At 37.3% G+C, this 26,355-nt stretch overlaps 1 pseudogene; it reads left to right on the plus strand.

The window, feature by feature from the left end:
* Positions 1–5,413: 5,413 nt before the first annotated feature.
* Positions 5,414–6,630, plus strand: LOC131062816 (probable carboxylesterase 15; annotated as a pseudogene).
* The last annotated feature ends 19,725 nt before the right edge of the window (positions 6,631–26,355 follow it).

Consider the following 26,355-nt stretch of genomic DNA (forward strand, 5'->3'; position numbering starts at 1 on the left):
ATAATCAACCATGTTATCCTCTATCGCACAAGGAGGGAAGAAAAAAAAGTTGTCAATAGGATGGCTTCCTTAGGCCCATTTTCCAATCATTTGAAAATTTGTATAGCTATTAATGATATCCCAGATTTGGTTTGTGTTTCTATCTTTGAAGACATAAAGGCTTATGATGGAGTATAAACCAAGATTTATAATTTTCGTTATTATGACCACCCTTTTGGCCAGTCCTTTATGGTATAGGTGGTAGACCTCCCTTACAAATAACTGAGTCACTTTCCCCTCTCCTCATAAGTGTTGTAGTGTCCTTACTACTGGTTTTTGTTCTTCCTATCTATTTTTCTCTTTTATAATTATAATTAGGGGTGAGCTCATACTAACAAAGCTCGACACTTGCGATGAGATTAAAAGTAATGCAACATTGTAACAAAAAGTGGTCAAGGGGAATCTTGCTAGATACACCAAGGATATGTAGGGTTTTGATCCTAAGCTATCCAAAAATTGTGTACAGTCTTGAAAGAAAAGGGAGGTGAACATTGGTGGAGTTTCTTTAAGAGTCTCCCCAGATGTGATCACTATTGTCAATGGATTACATCTTTTTCAAAATAAACACTATCTTCATAAGGCTAGCATGTTCACATGGATGGCCACCCAGAAGAAGATATGGACAACAAAAATGTTAACAAGGCTCGAAAAATAGAGAATTGGAAGATGTGCACTTTGTAAAGAAAGTGAAGAAAACATTGATCATGTACTCTTTCTTGTACTTGGACTATTCTTAGAAGTATTTCATGGCCAAATTGAATTTCCAATGCCCACTCCCATAGAATAATAGTGAATGGTTTGTAATGTGGTGTATTGTTAAGAAAAAAATCATGTTTGCAAGCCTTTAAAAAGTTCTCTTTTCAAGCATCGTTTGGGAAATTCATAAAGAGCACAACCCAAGGATCTTTCAAGACAAAGAAATAAATAAGGAGACTCTGACTGAGAAGATCAAAAGATTGGTCGTTGAATTGGATAATAATATAGCTATAAATTAGAAATTGGATAAAAAGCTCATTATAAATTGGGATAATGAGATGACAAAGAGGCCTTCTCATGTTTAAAGAAACCTCCATTAATGGGGTGCGAAAAGTTGATCTTTCTAGCAATCCACAGATGGGAGTAATCTTGAAGGAACTTGATATTGGCTGGGTGAATGTCAATTTTGATGGGGCCTCTAGGGACAAATTTGGCCTAAGTGAAGTTGGTTGTGTGGTGAGAGACCATATTGGTAGAATCCCTAGTGAGAAGTCATAATTTATTGGTGAAATGATAAATAATTTAGCTGAATTATGAGCTTTCCTTTTAGGCTTTTAAAATGTGATCTAGAACTAAAATTAGACTGCTTGCAGTTTCGAGGTGACTCTCTTATCATAGTTTATTTTATTCGCCAAAATTCAACCTATGATTGGAAGCTCAGAAGATAGTTAAAACCAATATGAGGGCTAATAAGAAAGTATAAATCAAATAATCCATGTGTATCATGAAGAAAACATGTTGGCAGAGGTAGCTATTCTTTCTCCAAAAATGTCCAAACCACATTGTTGTACACCAAAAATAACCTTCATGTTATACAATAGGGGGTTCTTTGACTGCAACGCTTCTGTCGATTTCTGCAACCATTATGTGCCTATTCTGCAAATTTTCTATTTGCATAACATGAAATTTATGTATCGTACAACACCACAGTTTTGGAGCTAGATTAGCTGTGTCCTGAATTAGCTAAGAGGAAAACTAAGTAATATCTAATTTCCAAGTCAGATTATTCCTCATGGGATGGATATCATTTCTCTATTTTAGGACAATGGGAGATGATGGGATGAGGGTGATATGTTAAAAAATCATGATCTTGGTATTCATGCGTGTGTTCTAGTCTAGGGAAGATTTTTTAGGTCAAATGTTGTATTGCTATATTTATCTCTATATTAATTTCTAGGATAGCATTTACAACTCTGGCAGATATAAACTTAGATGATGGGTATGTGCTTTTTATTAAGATAAACAGGTTTTATAGGGACCTGAAACCCAAATCCAAAAATAAAAATGAACCAGTAGCAGAACAAAAGAGTATCAACAACCAAACAACAACAGAAACAAGGGAAACACCCCATAGTGCCCAACAAAAAACATAGAAACCTAGGAAGAACTACCAAAAAAATAACACAAGACTAACCAAGAGCTTCCATTAGCTCAATTTTTTTCTAAATTATATTCTTGTTTATTTCTTTGAGCTCCTCCATGATGAACCTCATGGCACTTTTCTCGTGGTTCCTTCTTCTTGTCCTAGTAGAGGGTCTAGATGACGATGGGTATGTGTTGGACAACACAATGAGATGAATTTAAATATTGATTTTTATGTGTGAAAAAATGTTTGGGTAGATTGCATTGCGATTAAAATTTCATCACCCTTAGATACCAAATGACTTGACGTGGTAGGGCTATCTTAGAAATGATTAAAAGGATGCAATTTTTTGGGAAAAAAGTGTGTGCAAGGAAATTTGAAAGATTGGAATCACTTATTTTTTCCTATTAGTAATTTGATATGATTCATCTTTATTAGAGGTCGAGATTTGGTGGATGAGTGACAACCATGGACATGACATTACATCTAGTTTCTAAGAAAAGGTAGATGCCTTTTCTTGGTTCAAAGTGTCAGAGGAGCACTTGAAATACATATTTAATTTGCATCATGGATTGGTAGTACATGTTGTAAAGATTATTATTTGAGACAAATTCCTGAGGATGAACCATAGGTCTAGGGTAAACATTGATGTATCTGCAATGTTTCTAGCAACTTTGTTGGATATGGGAGAATATAAGGAGATGGAAAGGTCTTTGTATCAAAATTTGGTAAGAAAATGCTACTTGGGTGAGCTTAAATATGTTTGAGAGAATTTGAACCTAGACAAAAGTGTCCTACTTCCTAAAGATTACTACGTTCTTCAGTGTTGGGGTAGAGAGGTTGAGAAGATTCCCATGATCAACTCTGTAAAGATCTCTCTTCTCCCTCAAGAGAAAGAAATAGTTACACGTAATATCACATTTCTTAAAAATATGTTGGGAATGCTTACCGATGATAGAGAGGGATAGATGCAGAACTATATGCTTGTCAGAGGCTTGGTGAGTGATGGGAAGGAGGATGAGGATTTCAGTTTGGATATCAAAGAGGAAGAAGTGCTTTGGGATGGAAATGTTGGAAGAGGCAGAAGTTGCTACACATGTTGATTGTGGAGAAAATTTCCCTGTGAAATATAGGGTGGTGTCTCAAAAGTGTGGTCTAGTGGATAAATGATTTTTGGTAACTTACTTTGACCTAGTTTCCTTTCTGTGATGTTATACTTATAGATAGTATACTATTCATGTCTAGTAGATTGTTAGTCTTGTTTTTGGATCTCCATTTTGGTCTCAAGAGAAAGTTTTTGGGAAGTATTCTATGTTGGGTGGTAATATGGTCTGTGTGGTTTCAAATGGTGGTATCTAGTTGGGTAGTTTTTGATATGTTCTAGTTTTCAGTTGATGCAATGGACATATGTAACACTCTTTTTTATATTAATATATGGGTGTAGCCCCTAGTTTCTATTAGTCATTCAAAATTAAAAAAATATGTAAAATAAAATGATAAAATATAGTCATGATTGTGATTCTTGTACTTTTTAGAATATATTTGAACCTTTATTGTCCATTCATAGGAGAGAAGTTACTTTAGAAGAGAAGAGCAAAAAATATGTGTATGGAGAAAAATAATTATAATGAAGATCATAAATTTAATCAATTTATCAAAGAATAATTTATAGTAGTGGTCAACCATATTTGCTCTTTTTTCATATTAATTACTTAGTTTGTATTATTAGAAATTTGATAGATGACTAAGGGAAGAATACCTGTAGTGGATCACATTCCAATAACAAATCACTCCTTCTGCACACAACCCTCCAATTAGTAATCTTAAAAGAGCCCAAAAAATGATAATGAAAATCTTATTAATAAGTTTCATATGTACCAATAGTCGACCACTTTTTAGCTTTTTTGATCCATAATTGACCCATTCATGCACCACTACGAGGACATTTGTGCACCACTATTGGGAGATTTGTGCACAACTACTGGGACATTTGTCTACAAGTATTAGCAATTTTGAGTGGATAGTTATTGAAACATCTTTAAGTAGGTATTAGGTGACACTTTGAAATGTGTACCTTTTTACCAATGTGTGCATAACTGATCCCACAACATGTGCCATTACTACCCAGAAGCCATAATGTTAGCTATAAGTAGTTGAGTCCCATACGGAGACAACAAAAAAAAATCATCAAAATCTAATGTATCTTTTAGAATCTGTGAGTGCATGAAGTTAGCTATAACCACTATTGATATGATTCATGTAATTACTTGTGTTTCTTATGATAGAAATAAAATTTCATAATCGATGATAACATTGTTTTAAGTTTTATTATTAGAATGCATTAATAGCTTCACGAATTAATTTCATCTTAGCTAAGAAGTGATGTCATGGAACTTGATAATTTTAAAGTATCCAATGTATGGCTTTAATTTACGACTTTTAGGGCATGTCCCCATGCGGCTGGCTGCTCAGCTTATTTTGGCTAGTAGCTGCTGCTCCACTTTTTGTGCAACAATTTGTGGAGCTGGTAATCCCATGCATAAAAGAAAATTGTGTTTATTTTTAAGGAGGCCTCTTAAATGACACTTTTAAATGAAATTTTTAATAATATATTTTACATATAAAATTTAAAAGCAAAATTTAAGGCAAATAAAAAGGAAAGGAAAAAAATTTGGTGAAGCTATGTGTCATTTTTTTTCAGCTTCTAGCCCCTCCTTTTTTTTTCAACGTATTTTTTATTATCAAGGAGGAGTGCTCCACAAAACTAGGAAAAGATTCCAAATTGTCCTTTCCCTCTAATTAAAAAATTGCATGGAAACACTTTCACTGTGGGGACATAGAGTTATTATTATTAGCTATGTATCCATTTGTGTGTTTATTCTAATATAACTTGAATATTTATATATTTATACTACTTAGTTATAATTTTAATAGTCTTTTAAGTATATGTGACTTCAAAATTACAACTCACCGGCGACTGACGGTGTTCCGTCTGGAATCGAAACACAAGGCCAAGGAATTAAGAGGACATTAATGAGATGTGAAGGTCCAGTCAGAGATAAGCCACAAAATATCAATTACCTGCCATTGAAGAGCGAATCTTCTAACACAATTTCCTGATTTTTGCATCATTGATTGCGAAAGGGTGAATTTTTCCACCACATATATTTTTCAAAACATGTCCTCGAAATTTATTTCTACGATTCCGTCATTTTCCATGCGTCTCTGAACCTCCCTTCCACACAGCTGTTCGGTAATAATGATTTCAAATTAATATATGTCCTAAGGGAGGTATTATTCATAGGTAGTATTGGCAAGACCAAAGTGCGAGCTGAATATAATATCTGGGTGAACTTCTTTAAGCATAGGAGCCAAGTCGTGAGTGGAGGAAAGCAGAAATGTTGGAGAAGATTGAAGCTCAAGTTATCGAAGATTTTGGCGGCGTAATAAAGCTCTACAGTGACGGATCAGTTGTTAGAGGAGACGATTCAGCTTTCTCCTCCATCCTTCCAGAGCCTGATACTTTTAATTTTAAGCATGTAGAATACAAAGATGTTGTGATGGATGAGGAAATTGGATTGTGGGCACGCCTCTACTTTCCCCCTGAAACGACGAGCAAAGCGCCCATCCTATTGTACTACCATGGCGGCGGGTTTTGCATCTTTAGCCCTGCAACGCCCGTCGTGCATCGCGCGTGCCAGATGTGGGCGGCCACGCTGGGCGCCCTGATTGTTTCAGTGGATTACAGGTTGGCTCCCAAGCACCGCCTTCCTTGTGGCTACTAGGATTCCATCGCAGCGCTGCAATGGCTCCAACTGCAAGTCGTGGCGGCAGAATCAGCAGATCCGTGGTTGCGCTCCCACGCTGACTTTTCTAGGGTTTTTCTGGCGGGCGATAGCGCAGGAGGGAATATTGCATACCATGTGGGCTTGTGGGCGGCGGGCGCAAAGGCAGAGATCGAAATCAATGGACTGATTTTGGTGTATCCATACTTCGGAGGCGAAGAGCACACGTCGTCGGAGAAGGAGAGCTCATCAGTGTTCAGTTTGGAGCAGTCGGATGTCCTGTGGAGACTTGTGTTGCCTGTGGGAAGCAACAGAGATCACCCCTTCTCCAATCCGCTAATAGAAGAAGCCGTTGTCTCTGCTGCTGCTGACATTCCACCCATGCTTTTTGTGATTGCAGGGCGTGATATACTGAGCGATCGATAATTGCAATACTATGAGTTTCTCAAGAAACGTGGGAACCAAATTCGTGTGCATGTGTATGACGAAGAAGACCGCGACTTCTTTTTCTTCCAAATGGAGGAGCCAGGCCCAGTTGAAGCTCTTCGTGGTATCTCCGATTTCATCAAATGAAAACAGTACCCTCACAGGACACTAATAAAAATCTCTACCATGGTGTCTTAGAGAAATATATGATATTTTTAATTAAGTTATTTTCCCAGTTCATATTATTGGTTTCGGCTGATGGTATTCTCTTCATAACTTTTATTGAATCCCTATAAAATAATTCCATTTACTTTGTTACACAGATTTAGATTATTTTCTCATTCTGCAGATACTATTGCCTTCGTAACTTTTTTATTTCTTATAAGAATTCTTGTAATGTAATTTGATTTACTTTGTTTTTTATTAGGATAAAATAGGTTTTGAATGGGTCCTGAAATTCATACAATCAGAGAGCTACCATCGAATAATGGACTAGATTACCTTGCAATGAACAACGGGTTTTAGAAAGGACCTAAAACCTTCTCGACTTACACATGTCTAGATCCCAATGCCTAAAGGCTGCAAAAAACATAAATAGAAAAACAGCGCAACCACAACTAGCCAAACACTAGCCCAACATAAAGTGTAAAACATTACAAACTAGGCTGGCTAAAGTAGAGGGTCTAAGTCAGCGAACAATAGACCTCAAGAAATAGAGACTGGGGGTTCTAACAAGCACCCTCAACTAACAAGAAGGGTTTTCTCAGGCTCCAATAACCTATAACAGAAACTCCAAACCAGAAAAAACAACATAGCCTGAACCTAACAAAAAACAATTAATGGCCAAACTGGGCCCTTGAAAACTACTAGCATCCAGCCTGTCGCTGAGAGGAACAAAAAACATAGGGTTTTTCTAGGATCCCTCAACCTTGAGAGTGGGTTTTACAAGGCTCCCACAACATGCAGGAGTGTGTTTTACAAGGTTCCCACAACCAGTCAAGGCCCAGATAAAAGCAGCTCGTCCTAAAGGCACATTCTAGGACATAGGGTTTTGACAAGGCACCCAAAACCTTCTACGAAGAATTTCATGAGATTTTTGACAAGCTCCCTCAACTAGTAACACAAACAACAATAGCCTAGAAACTCCCTCAGCCCATATCTCCACCTCAAAAGGAGAGAGGGCCACCTCAATATGATAAGAAAAAGAGAAAATCGACTACCCAGATATCCCACTCTCAACCCAAAACCCATCCAGTATCTCCACCTCCATAGGAGATAAAACCACCTCAAGAAGAGATCCATGAGAACGGGTAAGAGGAGCAGAAGAAAACCTCACCAAGGAACAAACAAGGAGAGCACAAAGGGTCCACACAAAAGAAACAAACCCCTTACAAACAAAAACTATCTCCACCTCCAAAGAATCAACCCCCACCTCAATAGGGGGAGAAAAGAAAAGATCCAACTAAAGGAGAAGCCAAACCATATGCAGCCCAACTCTAGAGCAGTCATTTCCCAGCAATAAAGCCTTAGAATAGGAGCAACGATCTCTTACCACAAAGGATGTATTCACCTCAATAGGAGACTCTTTCAACTTGACAACCATAAAGAACGGGAAGGATGTTGCAAAGTCACCGAAACCCTGGAACTTTCCACCACAATCCAATCCACCTCTATAGGAAGGAACACCAACTCCATAGGAATAGTAGGGGGAAAAGCCAAGGGAAATAACTAACCATCTTCGTCCAAAGAAGAATCCACATCATAAGGAAAAAAGGGGACATTGAGAGCAACAACTTCCTCTGAACAAACTCCATCCTCTCTGTCCCTAGCGTTACACCCTAGGGAAACCCTTGCTCCAATGGTAGAAATCTAAAACAAGACCCATAGAAATGACACAATGAAAGGAGAAGAGACTAGATTTGCATCATGGTCATCATCTGCATTATCCCCTTCGTTTGAAATCTTCACCCCTCACCCCCTCCACCCCCCTTCGCTCTTCCCGCTCATGATGAGTAGTGTTTCTAATTTGATTTACTTTGTTACATAGATTTACATTTATATTATTTTAGTTAATGTAAATATATTAGTTTTTAATTTAAAATATTGAGTAATTCTATTGTCTTCATAACTTTTTAACTTCTTATTAATTTATATAAAGTAATTGGATTTACTTTGTTACACAGATTTATATCATTTTTGTTAATGCAAATATATTAGTTTTTAAATTAAAATATTGAGTAATTCTATTGTCTTCATAATTTTTTAACTTCTTATTAATCTATGTAAAGTAATTGGATTTACTTAGTTACATAGATTTATATATTTTTGTGAATAGTTTTTAATGTAAAATATCGAGTAATTCTATTATTTGCAATCCTATTAATTAAATAGTTGAAAAATCTTATTCTTGTCTTCATAAAAATAAAGAAATATGTTCATTGATTATGATTATGATTTGATACTTATATCTTATAATTATCTACAATTTGTTCAAAAAAATTCATCAAATCAAAAGTTGAAAACATATAAATCAAGCAAAATGCACATCATAGAGATATTTTCAAGCTCAAATTATAAAATTTATAGTAAACTTGAAAAAAATTCTCAACTTCTACTAAAGATTAAATGGTAATAAATGAATGGAGAAAGGATTGTGCAAGATATATATAATATAGAGAGTCTAACTCTTAAACAACTTTTTTTTAAGTTTTTAATTAAAATTATATTGCAAATCAGCTCTAAATGAACTAAAACCAAGACAATTGTAAGCAATGATAATATAAGACTTGACTATAATATAAGACAATTGCCATTCAAGAGCGAGCAGTCTTACAAAATTTGTTGACTGTTACATCATTGATTGCGCAAGGATGAATTTTTCCACATATAAACTCTCCATATAATTCAAATTGACCACAAATATATTTTTCAAAAATGTGATCGAAATCTGTTTACGCTCTATTTCTACGATTCCGTCATTTTCAATCCATCTCTGAAGCTCGCTTCCACACAGCTGTTCTGTTATGACGATTCCAAATTTGTATTTGTCGTGAGGGAGGGATTATTCATTGGTAGTATTGGCATGGCAACACCAGTGTGCGAGTTGAATATAATATTTGGGCACGTCTCTGAATATAATCTTCAACATGGATTAGGGTTAGAAATTTAAGGAATAAATTTTTAGTAGAATCAATATGAAGAGAATAGCCTTTAAAATGATGATGGTCAATCTATCAAATTATATATAAAATATAAAGGTTAATGGTAATTTTTGTGGGAATGTGTCGGTTGGTAAATTAAGGAAAATCTTTGTCATTAGAAATCTATATAGATATTCATAGTATGTAGAAGAAAAGTAACTAATTATTTATACGAGTTAATAGTGAACTATGTAGAAGAGTGGTAAGTTGAATTATGTGCCTATAAAAAGTGGGAAGTATCAAAGGGTTGTTTATAGTTTTTATTTTTATTTTATTTAAGTTCTTAAACTACATGCTCAACCTCTTAGCAAATGCAAAAGAAATTCATATCATTTCTCATCCATCATCCTCTCATAAAATCATTGTATTTTTATAGTTCGGGCCTTATCTAAAACCCAAATTCAATTAAAAACATCATTTTAGTTCTAGGATCCTATAGTGTACATTCTAATTTGACATTTACATAAAAATACAAATAAAAATGTTCTCATGGTATTTCAATCTACATATTTATGTCAAAGTGTTTCCATTTAGTTTCAATTAAAGGGTTTTTATTAGATCACATTCATTTCATCCCTTAGCTTACCTTATCTCTATTGAAGTCATATATCTCTATTGAAGTCATATATCTCCTAAATTTCATTTGAGCTATTATTACATAAAAATACAAAACATAATAGTTGTCTTACTAGTCATTTTTGTTTCTTTTATTGATTTTGTGTTAGTGACTTTCCATTTGTTTTAGACTCTTCTCTTTTCCCCTTGATCATTTTGAGCATTTCTAGACATCCATTATTATTAATTCTTTAATAATTATTTTTTCTTTATCATTTTTACCCCAAATTATTTGTCTCACCTTCTAATCTTGGTCACATATTTGTGCATACCTAATTTGCTAGTTACTTTTTCTTAATAGCCTTTTATCATCTCCCATGTAGCACCTAGTCATCATTTTATATCCACATCATAGGTTTTTTATTACTGTTAATGTTTAGAATTAACGATAGGAATTTTACTCATTAATTTTATATTAGTATTTACATGCCATTTTTATATCTATAGACCATTTCCAAAAGAATGTAAAAAAATTAAAACCTTGTGCAAGTCTAAAGAATTGATTACAAGATACTGTACAGTGGAAAATTGAACCCTAGTGACTCCCCACCTAGGAGACAGAAAGGAAGTCACTAGGATGATTTTCACTTGGAGGAAACTTTACATTCAAAAGAGGGGCTTGAATCCACTAGATCCAAATCCGAGGGAGGCAAGGATGTGAATTCCAAGTGGATTGCAAGGGTTGAAGTGTGTTTTCCCTCTTTTGTAACTAGGAAAGTTGAGTTGTTGATTATGTGGAACAAAGAGAGAAAATGAGTGAAATGGGGAGCTACCGGTTTGGGATCACACTATAACTTTGGATCTGAGATAATTAGATTGATAAAAATCTACCCTGCAAATTTGGAGAAAAGTCATCGAGACCATGGCGAAATTGTATATGGTCCTTTGAAAAATTCATGAAACGAAAAGGGGTTTTCTGCCTCAGTAAGTGGAGTCTGATTCTAAAAATACAGTTGTGCACCTGCAACCTACACACTGAAAAGAAGGGGAGAAAGGTTGTGGATAGGGTTTTGGCTTAGTCAAACCTCAGTTGAGGAATAAACCTTCAAAGAAAGTAATTGCAAATGCTCAAATGTAAATAATGGAATTGTATACCTTGTAGATCTGCAATTTGTCGATGATGATTGCTCTACTTCTTGAATGTAATCACAAGTGTTGCATGAAATGGCATGTAATATGACACAACCCTAACAAAAACACATGCTTGCAAATGAATGTTGTAATATTGCTCCAATGGATGAATGAAGAAGACTTGAATGCTTGAATGCTTGATAATGATGATGGAGGTTGCCTATCTTGAACTTCACCTATAGTGTATCTCATGTATGTTGTCCTTCTTCCCTCCTTTGCAAATGAGAAACCAAATCCCTTTTATACATGCCTAGAGGATTAATTTTCATTCACCGAAGGCCGACAAAGAGGAGTGCAAACCCCGAAGGTCAAATTATGCATAGGGGACCGGGAAAACCCATCTTAGGGCCACCTTAAGGAGTGGGGATAGGGGTACCATGCCCCTATCCTGCCCTATTTTGGGGCCCAGATAGGGTCTAAGGAAGAAACAAAGCCTAGACAAGGAGGGTTTCAAGGGTTAAAATGCAAGATAGGGGGCTTGGTTAGGAAGGACGAGGTCGTTGCCAAGGCGAGGACCTCAAATGTGGTTAAAATTGCTAGGGTCGCAATTTAATGATAGTACATTTAGCCCCCACTTTAGCAGGAGTAGGGCTTACGCCAATACTGTCGGTAAAGTAGAAAAAATAGAGATGAAGATGAGAGATGTAGAGAAATACCACAAAGAGTATTAGACTTGACTAATATTGAGGAACAAAAGCCCCCAATCCTAGGATCTTAACTCACTCAAACATATTCAAGAGCACACAAAACAAAAGGAACAAGACGCACAAAACAAAAACAAAGCACAACAAACACACGACAAAAAAATAAGACACAAGACGACAAACCAACTATTCGAAGAGACCTCGATACTCAAATGCCTTAATAACTAATAAGGACACAAAGACCAATGCCATCACATAAACACAAGTGATCAGATAAAAGAGAAAAGTTGACATCATCGACGAACCATGAATAGAAAACTATGGGTTCATGAGAGGAAGGACATGAATACACACTTTGATGATCCATGAGAAGAAAGGAAAACAAGAGAGAAATCATGGACATCTCGCCCCTAAAAATAGGTGATCCATGGAGAGGACATGGAAATTTAGCCCCCAGAGTCTGTCTGGGTGATCCATGTAAGGGAGAGTGAGAACACCATTAGTTCTACCCAACCTCAAGTGCATGTGTCCAAGTGAGGTTCAAAGCGCCTCATAGGAGTCTATGCCCGAGTACGGTACAAGCTATTATGGAATGTATAATACAAGTGTCAAGAAAGGCATGATATCTTTCTCTAAGAGTCTATGCTCTGGTTCTGAAATTAATCACCTTGCATAGGAGAAAAGTGGCATCATCTCACTCTAAGATTATGTGCTTTGGTTTTGAGAATAACCCACTATACAAGAAAAGAAGAAGTGAAGACATCTAGCTCTAAGAGTTTGTGCTCTGGTTCTGAGAATGAACCACTATACTAGGAAAAAGTAGCGTCATCTCTCTCTAAGAGTCTGTGCTCTAGTTCTGAGAATGACCTACTGTACAAGAGAAAAGTGACAACATCTTTCTCTAAGAGGCTTCCCTCTGGTTCCAAGAATATCCTACTGTACAATGCACAAGAAAAGTATAGTACAGAAGAGCGGTATGGGTGCCCCCCCTTAAGATGTCAACATAGGTTAATATTGATATCTTAAGGAAAGTAGAACAAGGATACCTACCTTCCTCACAAATAAGATATCCACAATGCAATAATGTCATAAATCCAAGCAAGATAGTGAATACTCTTCAAGCAAGGATAGGATAGTTGAAAAGAGATATCTTGTTGTAAGTGTAAAGGTGATCCTTGGAGGAGAAGAGATCTTTGTTCAAAAGACATCTTCCTCCAAGAGGAGTTGTCTAGACAAATATAGAATCTTCTAGAAGAAGAATTCAATCCTCCCTCCTATTCCTAGGTGAAAGGGATTCTTGATGAGGGATGACCCACTTTTAGCCCCAAGAGGGATGGGTGAATTTATCATAGATGTACATTACCATGTGTGAAAGAGGTTGTAGTCAAGGATCTACAGCTCTTGTATAAGGGAAAACTTTTGAGCAAACTACCAATAATTTCGCACAAGGAATGCCATAAAGTAATATAACTCACACCATCCACAAAATAGGGAAAAGTGGATCCTGAGAGAGAGAGAGAGAGAGAGAGAGAGAGAGAGAGAGAGAGAGAGAGAGAGAGAGAGAGAGATCATTTCCCCCCAAGTGTAGGGACAATGAGAAGAACTTACACCATCTTCTAGAGATAGATTAACATAATCAAATGCACAATGTACTTTCATGAATGCATGCAAGAAAAGACATTAGTATATGTAAAATACATGTCTCAAGAAGTGGTAATCTTCGAAAGGAAGAAAAATTATCAGATATTCCCCAAGGGGGATTAAGCATATAGAAATGATAATAATATATGAAAAATTCACCCTCTAAAGGAAATAGTGATACACAAGATAGAAAGAAAGGGATAGGAGTGAAAATACTTTCCCCCCAAGTAAGAAGGACAAGCAGAAAAGGGGTACACATTTTCTAATGGTGCTTATTTTCAAGTGACATGCCTTCCTAATGGAACAAATTCTTTAAAGGAAGGAATATGCACTTCTCAAGAGATCATTCCATGCAAGGAGGCATATCGTTCATGAGAATAATCGCAACCATAGAAAAGATATGTTTTCCAAGAGAATGAAATAAAGAGAAGAGGTGCATTACTTATTAAAGAAACTTCTATCTAAGAAAAGTGGAAAACCAAAGAACAATTACCTGCTCACATAAGAATAACCCAATGCAACAAAGGAGATCTAATAATAAATAATGCACAAAGACAAAGACAAGTGTATAGAAAGAATAAGGAAAATGGACTTCATGTTGCTGCCCCAAAGTATGTAAAATTGAAACAATACCACCACAAATGATAAAGATCTCTCGTTAAATGGGCTAGTTATGTCATAGGGTGAAGAGCAACATCAAGGGAAAATAAGTGCTAAGGCACTATGTTTTTACCAAGAAATACAACTAGATATATTGTGAGAAATTTTTTTGCAAGATCATATTGCAGTTGAACAAATTTATTAAATACATAACATTTTCCAAGAGAATGTGAATATGAATCATGAAAAATGCAATATTCAATACCTTTCATTTGCTTAAGATTTTTGTTTTTATTTTGAGGAGGAAAGGAAATGTTCTTGCCATATTTCAATCTCCAATAGATTCTTCCAGCTAATCTGGCAGGATGGTAAATATCGTCTTGACATAAAGGAGAGGGTTTGTTAAGAGAAGAAGTTTCATTATCCATAATTCTAATTTTACCACTATTAATGCCATCTTGATTAGATTTTTGAAAATCGGGGCAATCATCAACATTGTGATCATGGGTTTGGTGAAATGAACAAAAAGGACACTTTGAAGAAGAAGCATTCTTACGGACTCTTTTGATTTGTTATCTTTGAAGATGGTTTTTAAAGTTTTGGAGCCTAAGGAATTCATCCATAGAAAGATGGGTACCATTTCCTAGGCCTCTTGTAGTAGTTTGTGTGGGAGGATTTATAGGGACACAAATTCCATGCTCAAATTTCCCAATTCCTTCTCCTTTACAACCTTGTTTTGTAATTATATGAAATCCACGACTATAAGAATGTTGCAATTGACTAGGTGGAGGAACATGATCATGAATTTCTTTAAAATCCGATGTGTAAGGAGGAAGAAAAGGATTTGTAGAGGAAGGAGAAACATGTGAAATGACAATCTCTTTTCCTTTATCAAGCTTATCCTTTTTGGAAGATTGGGGAGGAACATCTTCATCATCTAAAAGCATATTTTTAGTTATTTCTATGTGAGGGGAAAGGTTGTGAATAAAATGCATGACATCATCCTCCCTACATATACTTTAATGTTGAAGATAGGTCTTAGGAGAATAAGGAGGATCTAAAGATGTAAGAATGTTGATGATTTGAAATTTCCCCCTTACTCAAGGGTATGTGTATGAGAAGAAGATGAGTCCATAATAATTTCCAATGCTTGCTCTTTTGTAGAGAGATCATTGGTTAAAGCATGATTTCTCATCTCATCCACACAAGATACCCTAGGAGAGGTACAAGGGTTAGGATCTCCAAGTTTAGCATCTATAAAATCTTTAAAGTGATTAACATATGAAATACATTTTGTTAACAACATCACCATAATACAACAAAAATGATACATGAAAGCCTTGAGATTAATTTGAAAAGAAAAGAATTTGGAAACCCTAACAACACAATATGACCAAGTGCTATGAAAGAAACTCTTATACGACACATGATTGTAGTAAATATATGCAAAAAATGTAATCATATGTGAAAGAGCAAGTAAATCCAATTTATTAATTGTCAAATCTGAATTTGCTAGAAAAGAAGATCTAAAATTAGGACCTTGTTATGAAATTTAATTGAAGATTTGAATTTGATGAATTTTGAATGTGTTTGACCTTAGAGAGTGTTAAAATTGATAAAGTATGCCGATTTTCTGGATTTGAGTAGAATAATACAGTCAATTCTGTCTCCCAAAATTTCTAAAAAGAATTCGAGGACCGCGGCGAAAGTGCACATGGTCCGACCAACTTTTTTCAAAAAAAATTCAGAATTAGAGGTATTATGATATTATTGCGGAATCCAACAAAATAGTTGATTTGGAGATGTCTAGATTGGTCAATTTTGCAGTCAAAGGTCGAAAATAGAAGAATCTTAAAAATTAGGGTTTTATTATTTAACCACTGAATTTTTTGAATAAAAAGACAGATTTGAATTGCAATGTTGAAATAGAAATTAGATCCGAAACAAGCAATTTAAATTTTGGACTTCACAAGCTTAATTTTCTCAAAATGAAAAATTAGGGTTTTTATGCCATTAACCTCTAAAATTTTCATATAGATCAAACTTGTAAATGAAAATTTGAAATTCAAATTACAATTAATCAGATCTAATAAGTAGAAATCAAAATTAATGTGTAAGATGTCGGGTTCACCAAAATTTAAATTGGAAAATTTAACCCTAGTGACTCCCCACCTAGGAGAGCGAAAGGAAGTCACTAGGATGATTTTCACTTGGGGGAAACTTTACATTCAAAAGAGGGGCTTGAATCCACTAGATCCAAATCCAACGGAGACAAGGATGTGAATTCCAAGTGGATTGCAAGGGTTGAAGTGTGTTTGCCCTCTTTTGTAAATAGGAAAGTTGACTTGTTGATTATGTGGAACAAAGAGAGAAAATGAGTGAAATGAGGAGCTACCAATTTGGGATCGCGTTGTAACTTTGGATCTAAGATAATTAGATTGATAAGAATCTTCCCTACAAATTTGGACAAAATTCATCAGGACCGTGGCGAAAGTATACATGGTCCTCCGAAAAATCCATGAAACGAAAAGGGGTTTCTCGCCTCTGTAAGTGGAGTCTAAATCTGAAAATATTGTTGTGCACCTGCAACCTACACATAGAAAAGAAGGGGAGAAAGGTTGTGGATAGGGGTTACCTTAGTCAAACCCCAGTTGAGGAATCAACCTTGAAAGAAAGTAATTGCAAATGCTGAAATGTAAATAATGGAATTGTATACCTTGTAGATCTGCAATTTGTCGATGATGACTGCTTTGTTTCTTGAATGTAATCATAAGTGTTGCATGAAATGGCATGTAACATGACACAACCCTAACACACACACATGCTTGCAAATGAATTTTGTAATATTTCTCTAATGGATGAATGTAGAAGACTTGAATGCTTGCATGCTTGATAATGATGATGGAGGTTGCCTAGCTTTAACTTCACCCATAGTGTATCTCATGTATTTTGTCCTTCTTCCCTCCTTTGCAAATGAGAAAACCAACTCCCTTTTATACATTCCTAGAGGATTAATTTTCATTAACCGAAGGCCGACAAAGAGGAGTGCAAACCCTGAAGGTCAAATTATGCATAGGGGACTGGCTAGACCCATCTTAGGGATACCCTAAGGAGTGGGGATAGGGGTGCCACACCCCTATCCTGGGGGGACAGGGGCGCCATGCCCCTGTCCTACCCTATTTTAGGGCCTGGATAGGATCTTAGGAAGAAACAGAGCCTAGACAAGGAGGGTTTCAAGGGTGAAAATGTCGAAAAGGGGGCTTGGTTAGGAAGGAGGATGTCGTCGCCAAGGTGAGGACCTCAAATGTGGTTAAAATTGGTAGGGTCAAAATTTTATGACAGTATAGATACAAACTAACTCCTTACATTTGTTTAGCCCTTTCTAAGGATAAGACTTATCCTCCATCTTAGGCCTCACATTGAGTGCAAGATAGCGCTTTTCCCTATTCCTAGGTGTGTAAAACGTCTTATCTTCCATCCTAGGCCTTGTTGTAGTCTACCAATACCTTATGATGGTGTCAATTGTCATAAATTGAATAAAATATGGTCTACAACCTTAAAAACACATGTTATTTCTAATCTTAGTGGTCAATAAGAAATGTTTTAGGTTAATTTTCTCTAGATTATGTTTTTACCTTTTCTATATTGTATTATTAGGAATTTAACATGTGTTTTTTAAATATTACTCCATTTTCATTTCACTATCATGACATGTGCTCATATTGAGGAGGAGTAAAGCCACATCCTTAAAATTCCTCAAAATTTAAGAGCCTATCTAAGTGATATCTTCAATTATTAATCCCTTACTAAGAACAAACCATCCTTTTAGCTAAGTCCCAAGCATCGAATTTTATTAAAAATTAGTTTGTAGATATTTCTCATAAAATTTTAGCCCATCTCAAAGTTGTATTTATCTGAAAGGGTGCATTTACACCAATTCCTTAGCTATCTTGTGTTTCTTAGAGAATAAATATCTGTAAAAAGTATTCAATCAAGTTTGTATAAACATCAAGAAATAAAGAAATAAATGTAACTAACAAGAAATCAAAATTAAAAGAAAGAACTCAATACCTCACTTCCCTTGTACCTCCATTAGAGCTATAAAAGATTAGGTTCGCTATAGAAACCTCTTGTTGTATAATTATGTATAGTTATTCGCAAGATGAATGACTTGATGATAAAAAGTGGGAGGTTTTACCTACTTGGTAAAATAGCCAAACATGTGGCATAACCTCCTTACATGAAGACGTGAAAAGAGTCATGAAAGTTGGCACATAAAGCCAAAAGAGGGTGAGAATGTTGGCATTGTGTTGTCATTGATGTCAACCAGCTTGGTGGTCATTGATGTCAACCTGCATAACTATCATGGATGCCAACCGACAGTGTGTGCAGTTGAGGTCAATCAGTATGCAAGCTAGAGTCACTGGTATACAAGGTGATGTTGGGAGTGACAAAACCGGTACCCGGTGAACAAGTGGGTGTACAAGTTAGTATAAATGCTGGTACTAACCAATAAGAAGATGACCGGTAATACTGCATAGTGAATAGATGAAGAGTGTGCAGGTCACCGGTATGCTAGTGTGATATCATCCAACAGGACTCCCACTAGTAAATGATAATGTCCCTGGATGAAGAGATGAATGAATAAAGAATGAGCTACCTGAGGACTATAAGGATGTTGCATCTGCTCAGTAATAGGGAAGTGACACCATTGGCCAATAGGTGACATAGATCCTTTCTCACTAGTGATTGGCAGATTGTGAGCTACTGTGTATCAACCTCCACCCAGCGAATGATAAGTGTGAGCCTCTAGCATGTGAGATCAGAGATGTGCACCTGATTAGTAAGAGTAAGCTGATGAGCTACTGGAACAAACAAGGATTGATGAGTTTGTCACTTTGACAAACCGGCTAAGAGGAAAATCTGTCAGATGAAGGAGAAGGAAAGGCTTTCCATCTGCAGATAAGAGATTCACTCTGAAATGCAGATATAGATTGGTGTAGGACAGTGGAAGATTGATGGAGTGGTGCCCTCAAGGATACAACTAGTAAGAGAGCCAAGAGGCAAACTAAAGCACTCTCAATCAAATGAAAATGCACATGGTGAGTCACCCTAGATACCTGCTAAGGACCGGTATGTGTGATGATTGGGCTTACATGATCCATCGACACAAGGAAGGTGAAGGCAAGAAGGTTAACTGGTAACTTGGCAAGATATACCAATAGGGTTAGAAAGCTGATAGGCAAAGATGGACCGATATTATGAAGTATACACCGATTGAGTTATTGGTCGGTGACCAAGTCTAACCAACATAGTGAGCTAAGGTGCATGCCAAAAGAGATGCAACGTGGTGTCCAGGTGTCAAACAAATGGAACGTGCATTATCGGTGAGGTAGTTGGTGTTTGGTCAACATTAACATCGATGGTGTAAATCACGGGTCGAGAGCAGAAAGATGCGGCTCAAGACTTATTAGAGGACAAAGATCTGATTTGTTGGCATCATGATCGATGCAGTGCATCTAGGTGTTGATAAGGGTAGATGAAGCTAACTATGTGATCGCTTCATTGTGGTTGACATGTCCAGACTGACAAAGAGGCCATGTTTGCTAAATATGGCAAAACATTTTTTGGAAGTAGTGGGATTGGCGGAGTTGATTGATTTGTTACAAGCAGTCAATCTCTAGAAGGAGATCTGATTGATTTTGGTTTGCCTTGAGGTCGACCAAGGAACCCTAGCGCGCGAAAGGTTTGAATGTCGGTCATGGTTGGAAAACGCAGGTATAAATATATCGACTAAAGACAGAAGGGATTGATGTTGCAGGACGTGTATTTAAGAACAAAGAGTGAAAGAGCAGTAGAGAACCAACCAGTCAAAGAGTCCATCGAATATCAAGGTGACTAAGTTCCTGAGAGAGAACTGGTGAGAAGAGTGCAACCGGAAAGGGTAAGGCAACCGATAGACTGCCATTGAGCCTGACAATGGGGTGATCTGGTAGTGTTCCAACTAGAAAGAAGGTAGCAGAGAGGGAAGAAGTGCAGTGTGAGTGGTTGAGGAGATGTGGCAAGCCAAAGAACAGTGCAGGGTTAAACTGGCAAGTGGAGTAACCAGTAAGCTGAGAACCAGTAGAGGTCAGAGTGATCAGAGAACCGACAAAGAATAGAAGAAGCAGATTGTGAAAGGATGAACTGGTAAGGTTGTAGCAGAGAGTGAAGGAGAGGAGGATCTCAGTAAGCAGAGATACGACAGTGAGTAGAGCAGAGAAAGACTGGTTGAGAAGAGTAAAACAGGAAGAGAAGTTGCAGAGGTTATAGAACTCATTTGTAACTAGGTTATCACTTTTGTATTGATGCATGATATTGTAATCACTGAGTTGGAGCTTGGTGCAGGGGTTGGTGCTCCTTGGGTTGGTTCCCTAAATCAGGGGTTGGTTCTCCTTGGGTTGGTACCCTAAAGAAGGGGTGGTGCTCCTTGGATTGGTGCCCTAAATGTTGTAACCATTGTTTTCATTGTAAGGATGGATTGGAGCAGTAGACTCTAGCAACATTTCTCACTGAGGTTTTTCCCATGTTGGGTTTTCCTCATATATCCAGTGTTATGTGATGTGCCCTTTGTGTGTGTTTGCATCTTGATGTCTTCCCCTATCACACTTGTATATTTTCCTTGTTTTTGAATTGCTAACCAGTATACACACTTTTAGGATTAAAAGGTTTATGTTTGGAAACCACTGATTCACCCCCTCTCAGTGAAAGAAACCTAACTAACCCATAACCCACTTAGGAAATGATAAAATAGTGGCTATGTGAGGTGTAACAACAAGCCAAAAGAGGGTGTGTAACTCAACTACCCATGTGAGGGAGAGACTTACATGTAACTAAAGTATTTCATCATTTGTCCTCATATTAACCACTCTTTATAATATAAGCAAGCTTAAACATCATGTGTAGGAAATATAGATATCCCCTAACATGAGGAAACACAAAAGTATACACTAATAGAGTGAAGAAACTCTCCTTGTGAGTGAGAAATTAGAAGCCTACCAAAGTGAAGATGAGCATAAAGACCCTTAAATGGATGAAGCTGCAACAATGGTGGATGAGAGAAATCAACAAGTGTAATTATGATAAGTGCAAGTGAGGCCAAAAACTAATGAAAATGATCAAGAGTGCCAAGAATGATTTTTTTAAATGATTAGAGTGATTAGAGAACCAAAAGGAATCAAAAGATGATAGATAAACAACCTAAAAGGGAATCTTGATGTTGGTAGATGTAGAAGGAGGTGTTACACTACCCAAAATAGCAAGTGTAATACTTTGTGAGATTTTGCGAAGATCAAGGGCACAATGAAAAACACACAAAAGAGAGACAATAGTTTGACAAGAACAAATTGAATTCTCATCAATATTGAAAAGTGATCAACTGGATTAACCAATACAATGAATATGGGTCTACTTATATAGGTAAGGCCAAATGGATATGTGAGCATACAATCATGACATGTAGCCCAATAAGAAACAAGGGTAGGTAAGAAAATGTAGGGGTAGGTAGGAGAAATAATAAAATATTCCACAAGAGGTGGACCACCCACCGAATGTTGAATGTAACAACAAGATAAGACCACAAAAGGTAGAATTTCTCCTACAAGCATCATCCCTATGTGCACACTTCCCTAAGTGTCTCATTTCCAAACTACAATGAGATGCATTATCCTAAGTCAACTTAAGTAAAGTGTAATTATATACTATAAGAATAAATAATTACACCAACACCCCCCTTAAGTGCAACTTAGGGTAATGAAGACTCAAGTCAACAACACAATATAGGTCCTGGCTACGAGGCCATTATAGGTACCCATGTACAATATGCAAATGCAAGCAAACCTATGCAATGCAATCTCTCACAAATGGAGAAAGGGTGAAAACCTAGTGGGAAAAAAATTATCCTCCAAAAGAGAGATATATGTACAAAGAGACCCTCAAAAGAAGAAGGACAAAACCTCAAAGAGGAAAAAGTTCCCCCCATAAGAGAGGAAGGAGAAGTCAGCTGACCCCCCCCTAATGAAATATCCCGCACCCCCACGAGAGCTCGCAACTGCTAATACTTACTCTCAGTGAAGGGTTTGGTGAATATGTTTGCAATCTGCTCCGTTATAGGACAATACTGCAAATCAATGACCTACTCTTGAATCAGCTCCCAAATGTAGTGCATATGAATCTCGATGTGTTTGGTCTATTGATGCTGGACTGGGTTCCTTGAGATTGCAATAGCACTCTAATTGTCACAATGCAGAACTGTCAGTCGTGGAGTGGAGAAGCCAAACTCTGTGAGAATATGTTGAAGCCAAATACCCTCAGTCATTACATTAACAACCCCTCGATGCTCAGCCTTAGTCGAAGAGAGAGCAATAGCATGTTGCTTCTTGCTCTTCCAATAAATAGGGCCCGAACCAAGGTGGAAGTTGTAACCAAAAGTGGACTTATGATCATCAAGATTGCCAGGCCAATCAGAGTCTATATATCCAACCAAGTGAAGTCCTGTGCCTGCTACATAGTGAATCCCATAATGATTTGTACCCTGGATGTAGTGTAAGATGCATTTGGCTACTTTCCAATGAAGCTCATGTGGTTCTTGCATAAAGAAAGAAACTATGCCAACTGCAAATGAAATGTCAGGGCGTGTATGAGTCAAGTAGATGAGGCTACCCACAAGCTGACGATACAATGTGTCATCAACTAGTAGAGAAGAGAACTTATCCTCAAGCTTGACTCCTGAAAGAAAGGGAGTCGATGCATGCTTACAATCAGCCATATGAAAGCGTGCAAGTAGATCAAGAGCATACTTGGGCTGCGAAAGTGTAATCCCAGAAGGTGACTATGAAATCTCTATACCGAGAAAGTAGTGCAAAGGACCAAAGTCAATCATAGAAAATATGTCATGCAAAGCAGATTTGACAATGCTAATGATGGATGAGGTGCTCCTTGTAATGATCAAGTCAGCAACATAGAGCACAAGTATAAAGTGTGATAAATATCATGTCGTAAAATATAGACATTCGGATCAGAATGACACCTAGTAAACCCTACTGAGAGAAGAAAGGAATCCCTCTTGGCATACCAAACCCTAGGGGCCTGCTTAAGGCCATAGAGAGATTTTCTCAATTGGCAAACCAATGAAGAATCTTGGATGAAACCCTGTGGCTGATCCATATATATCTCCTCATCAAGATCCCCATGAAGAAAAGAACTCTTCACATCCATCTGATGGACAACCCAACCATGAGCTGCGGAAATAGAAAGTGTCAAGCGAATGGAGTTCATCTTGGCTACGGGCGCAAAGGTCTCAGTATAGTGAACACCTGGAACCTATGAGAAACCTTTCGCAATAAGTCGAGCCTTATACTTATCCACACTACCATCCATTGCAAACTTGGTCCGATAGATCCACTTACATCGAACCATCTTTCTCCCCTTAGGGAGAGGGACTAACTCCCAAGTGTTGTTCCTCATCAAGGAACTATACTCTTCCTCCATAGCTTGGTCCCACTCGGGAACCCCTGATGCTTCCTTAAATGTCTATGGATTGGAAGCGGTAGAAATGTATGCATGTGGAAGGTCTTGATTCCGTGATCGAGTCCTCTATGTATCTGAAGGATCCCCAACAAGAGAACCCATTGTCTCAAGTGTTTGTCGAGCCCAACAAGGTCTAGGTGGAGGAGGAGGACAAGGTTCCTCAACTGCTAGTGGACCCTGCAGAGGTATAACCCTGTGAATCGAAGTTGAAGGAGTCTCATCATCTTAATCATTCACATCACTATCCACAATGGAGGAAGGTGGAGGAGGAAGTGAGGCTAAGCTATGAGAGATTTCCTCAAAATGAACACTCCTCTCAATAAACACCTCATGTGTCTCTAGATCCATCAATCGATATGCCTTAACACCCTGAGGATATCGAACAAAAATACAAGGCCTACTCTGAGGTTCCCAAGCCTTACGTTTCTTTAGAAGAATGCGACCCCACGCTGGAAACCCAAAGACTCTGAAATATCTCACAATCAATTTCCTACCAACCCAAGCCTCAAAAGGAGTGATACCTGTCAAAGCTTTGTGAGGAACCCGATTTTGGATGTGTGTGGCACAACTGATAGCCTTTTCCCAAAAGACGACATCAAGAGAACGTGCATGTATCATATAGCAAGCCATCTCCTTGAGAGTTCTATTCTTTCTTTCTATGACTCCATTTTGTTGTGGAGTGTAGGCAACTGAATGCTGAAGATCAATCCCCTCAAGTGTACAAAAATCCTCAAGTCTTTTGGTCATATATTCCCTTCCATTATCTATGCAAAGTATCTTGACCACTTTCCCTGATTGCTTCTCCCCATGAGCCTTGAAGGCTAGAAATATGTCAAACACTTCACCCTTATGAACAAAAAAATAGACCCAAGTGAAGCGGGAGTAGTCATCAATGAAGGTGAGAACATAGAGGGCCCTACTAAATGAAGGTGATGGAAATGGACCTACTACATTGATGTGAACAAGTTGAAGAACTTCCAAAGCTCTCCAAGCTTTCCCCCTTATCAAGCTTCTCTCCAGGATGCTTGCCCATGGAACATCCTAAACATACACCCTTTGAAAAATAGATTCGAGGTAGACCTATGACCATGTGTTTAGTGCTAAGCTGCTGAAGATAGTGGTAGGTGAGGTGACCAAACCGCTCATGCCATAGCTTATTTTTTGAATTTGAATGAGTAAGAGAGGCCATAGAAGGAGATCTTGGCACAAAGTGGGAGAATGAATAAAACTTGGAATTGTCATTGACTTGTACCACTGCTACCAAAGCATCATTATCAAGTTCTTTTATCATAACTGAATCAGGTGTAAACTCAACCTTTTTTTCATTCCCATAGTGAGTGATTTAGTAGATAGAGAGAAGATAGGTAGACAAGTTAGAAACATAAAGAACATTCTCAAATGTTCCATCATCCAGGGCAACTGAACCTTTCCCTTCGACCTCAACTTGTGTATCATCACCTATGTAAATGTGAGGTACCTTAGATGGCTCTAATGAAGAAAACTACTCCTTTGTAGAACCCATGTGATAAGAGGAACCCGAGTCAAGTATCCACTGCTGTGAAGAACCTGTTGTAGCCACAAATGCTTGCCTTTTCCCTTAGACTATAAGGAAGTGGAAAGAGATGATTCCTTTTTGTTGTAGGCGGATGGAAAATTGATGTTGTTCTTCTTAAGGAGATTTTTCAACTCATAAACTTTCTTAGTGTGGCATCAATTTCTTCATCATGACCATACTTCTTGCAATAAGCACAAGTTGGTTTTTCCTTCTTAGGTGTATTCCCCTTCTTTGAAGACGATGAAGAATCACCTTGTGATGGAGAGGATGATTATCCTTTTTCCTGTTGTGGCTTTGACTTGGATTGCTTCTTCTTCTTATTGGAATCTTTGCCTTGATGAACCCTTGATTAGCCACCAAAGCCTTCGACTTTGAAGACTTGAGAATCCCCATGTTCAACAACTTAGATTGTTCCAACATCAACATTTATGTGAAAGCATCCAATGTAGGCATAGTGTAGGAACTCCCCACTATCAAGCGATGGGTTTGGAAGCTAGAAACAAATGTTTCATATTCGGATGGAAGCTTGTCCAACAAGTTGAATATCAATTGAGCATCCTTTTTGTTAATTCCACAATCCTTAAGCTTTTCTCTTAGCTCATTTGCCTTGGTGACATAATCTTGGATTGTATCAAAACTCTTAGGATCCAAGTTGGTGAGCTCATTGTCAATCTTGTAGCCTCTGATTTAATCAGCTTGACCATACAATTTCTGAAAAATATCCCAAGCCTCTCTGATTGTAGTACACTTCTCTATGTGAAAAATGATGTCATCTAATACATATTTCCACAAAGTTCCAAGAGCCATACAATTTTTTGTGAGATAGTCTAATTGAGCATTAGGATCAGCCTTAGGATCTGCTAGTGTTGAGATTGTTCCATCTATGTAATGTGTAAGTCCTTTTTCTATTAGTGTTCTTCATTCTTTTATTTTCCAAGATGCATAGTTATGTGGAGTTAAAGGTGGAAATTTATGAGGACCCATAGCAAAAAAAATGAAATAGAACAAGGAAAGAGAGACACAATCACAGAAG

This window comes from Cryptomeria japonica, chromosome 10 (genome assembly GCF_030272615.1).
Source record: "Cryptomeria japonica chromosome 10, Sugi_1.0, whole genome shotgun sequence".
Taxonomy (NCBI): domain Eukaryota; kingdom Viridiplantae; phylum Streptophyta; class Pinopsida; order Cupressales; family Cupressaceae; genus Cryptomeria; species Cryptomeria japonica.